This window comes from Atractosteus spatula, chromosome 10, assembly GCF_055471065.1.
Source record: "Atractosteus spatula isolate fAtrSpa1 chromosome 10, fAtrSpa1.hap1, whole genome shotgun sequence".
Lineage (NCBI taxonomy): Eukaryota > Metazoa > Chordata > Actinopteri > Semionotiformes > Lepisosteidae > Atractosteus > Atractosteus spatula.
This window is the reverse complement of record NC_142715.1, coordinates 17,488,946-17,491,994: the sequence shown is the minus strand read 5'-3', so window position 1 is coordinate 17,491,994 and position 3,049 is coordinate 17,488,946. Positions and strand designations below refer to the sequence as shown.

Sequence of the window (3,049 nt, the reverse complement as noted above, 5' to 3'; positions counted from 1 at the left end):
TTACTTGAAATTGGTGTGTATAAATGTGAACTCAAAGGCATTTGACTGAAACAAAATGTAAAGAAATGTGCAAGAACTGAGTACATTTTCATAGCACTGTAGTTACAATGAAATTCCAGCAATTGTTCATTATTTAAGCACCTACAGTAAGATGGCTTTTGCTTTCTCTAAGAAAAGCCTGTGTGAGTATCCCGCAATGACATATTCACTAAATTCAAATGTGCATCAAGATGTGAAAAAAAAGAAACTGAACAATGAAAATGAAAGACTTAAAGCTCTCGTGAACCTTTGTTAAAAGAACCATGTTTTTTTTTGGTATGTTGGCTACATATTTGCTACTTCTATATTCATTTTGATTTTTTATTTATTTATTTTTTAGGACAGCACAAAAAGAAGAAAAACATGCACATCCACATGATCTATATAAAATCATTAATGAAAGTACAGTGAAAACACGTGGATCACCACAAGTTTACTTACTAAAGACAAAAACTGAGAATCTTAATCCGAAGGGGATGATCAGAAGGTGTACCTTTGGTAAAAATGACCCAAGGATCAAGAACAGGACAATAATGATGGTTGGAGCCACAGGCTCTGGGAAATCCACCCACACTAATTCAATAGTCAATTATATCCTGGGAGTTAAACAGGAAGACGACTTCCGGATTGAAATTATAAATGAGAGCATAAAGAGCAAATCTCAAGCTGAATCTCAGACCACAGCAGTTACTGTTTACAAAATCAACAAACAAGACAATTTTAGAGTTCTATTTTCCCTGACTATAATTGATACTCCAGGGTTTGGAGACACTAGAAGGATTGAGCAAGACAGAATTATCACTGAAAGTTTGCGCGAGCTGTTCAAATCGCCAAAGGGTGTTCACATGATCGATGCGGTGTGCTTTGTGGTCCAGGCATCACAAGCCCGTCTCACACCTACCCAGAGATATATTTTTGACTCTATCCTGTCAATATTTGGAAAGGACATCAAGAAAAACATCATGATAATTGTAACATTTGCAGATGGAAAACCTCCTGCTGTTCTTGAAGCCATAAACGCTGCAGCTATTCCTTGTATTAAAGATAAGAAGGGTAAACTGGTTCACTTCAAATTCAACAACTCTGCCCTGTACTCTGTTTGTAACAGCAAGAAACAATCCAGTAAAGACAGCGATGATGATGATGAGAGCTTTGACGAAATGTTTTGGAAATTAGGTGAAAAAAGCATGAAAACATTTTTTGAGGCAGTGAATGAAATGGAGCCAAAGAGTTTTCAGTTAACCCAGGAGGTTCTGAAAGAGCAAAACAGCTGCAGGCCTGTGTGGAGGGACTGCAGCCCCAGATCAATGCTGCATTAAATAAACAAGAGGAGCTCAGACGGACTTGGCAAGAATTCGAAAAAAACAGACAAGATGGAGGAAAACAAAAATTTCACTTACACAGTACCAGTATCAGTGAAGGAAAAGAAGGACACGGACCACTACTTAAATAATTGCAACCGCTGCAAAATGACTTGCCATGATGACTGTTCCTGGGCTATTGTCCTAAAGTGGTGTGATGTAATGGAGGACTCTGAATGTATAGTCTGTCCTGGAATGTGCAGTGTGGACCTGCACGTCAGAGAAAAAGCAAACTACATCCAGACAGTAAAACATGAGAAATGCACCTATCAAGAACAAAAAGCACAGTATGAGCAAACGTGCGGGGCGACAATGAATGCAGAAATGGTGTTAGCAGAATTGCAGCGTGATTTGGATGAAACCGAAAAGAAAGTCGAGATGTTTCTTCAGAAATCACATGAGTGTGTAAGCAGATTAGAAGAGATTGCGTTGAAGCCCAATCCTCTGTCTGCAACAGATTACATTGAGCTCCTGATTTCCAAGGAGATGGAGGAACATAAACCTGGATTCAAGGAGAGAATTGGAAATCTTCAGAAGAAGAAGGAACAAGCTCAAATAATTCAAAGTGTTCAGAGTCTGTGTTGTGACTGAAATCTCCCCATCTCAACTGAAGACATCTCTCCCCTAAAAGAAACCAAGCCCCACTTTTCACAGACTGATCATTAATGTGAAGCCATGCATACAGAAATGAACCTGGTTTAGTGAAGTTTAGTGTCATAGACAAGGTCAGGCTCCCTGACGGTTTCTTTGCCCTGGTCATTCCTTACAGTGGGGCTAATAGCAGAGTTGGGAAATATTTATTGTTCCAACTTCAACTATGTTTATTTTTTATTTCCATTTTTTAAAAAATAAATTCAAACACATTATTTCCATTTTTTCCAATTTGTATTTCCTATTTTTTAATCAATTCAAACCATCACATTGTACTTATCAAGATGGAGCCAATTTTCAAAATAGATATGAATAAAAAACATTTCAAAATGCCTGAAATGAAAGCCGTGTTTTTGTGTTCATTGTGAAAGTGAAGCCTGGATGCACGACTGACTCACAAATAAGAATCAGCCCAAGAACTCGTGTAATGATGGACAGAAGCAATAAATGACACCTGAAGAAGCTCCACAGCCGACACATTAGGTCTCTTTTCTTTTCAGCACAGAATAAACCCTGTTTATAAACCTTCCCCTGTTCCTTCAAAAGCAGTAAGAATCACTGACAAGCAAGAGAAGACTTTGTGACATCAGTCGATGTAAAAATTGAATAAGGCCAGTGGTAGCTTTTGTCACAGGTTTTTGACTGTTCTCCTACCAAAATGGCCGATGTGTCAATGTGGATCTGGGAGTTCAATTAGGACAATGGCAGTAAACTTTGCGTTGTTTTTTGTAAGCACCCATCCATTAACTGCTGGGGTTTGTTTCTCCATTTTGACTGGTCTCACTGCCTTTTCACAAAGACCAAGACAAAACTAAAGAGAGTTCAAAACAAATGAGTGGATAGTTTAGTTCTCATACTGTACTTCAGGGCCACGAGTATCAGAAATAAATGAGATGAAATAGAATCCACCACATTGTTTCAGAGAGACAGGTAAGATGGATTTAGGGGGAGGTGGAACACTATACTGTATATATATATAAACTGTAAGACAGACTATT

The 3,049-nt window shown here is 38.2% G+C and overlaps 1 pseudogene; it reads left to right on the top strand.

Annotated features, from left to right (window-relative positions):
• Positions 1-515: 515 nt before the first annotated feature.
• On the top strand, positions 516-2,178 carry LOC148825562 (uncharacterized; annotated as a pseudogene).
• The last annotated feature ends 871 nt before the right edge of the window (positions 2,179-3,049 follow it).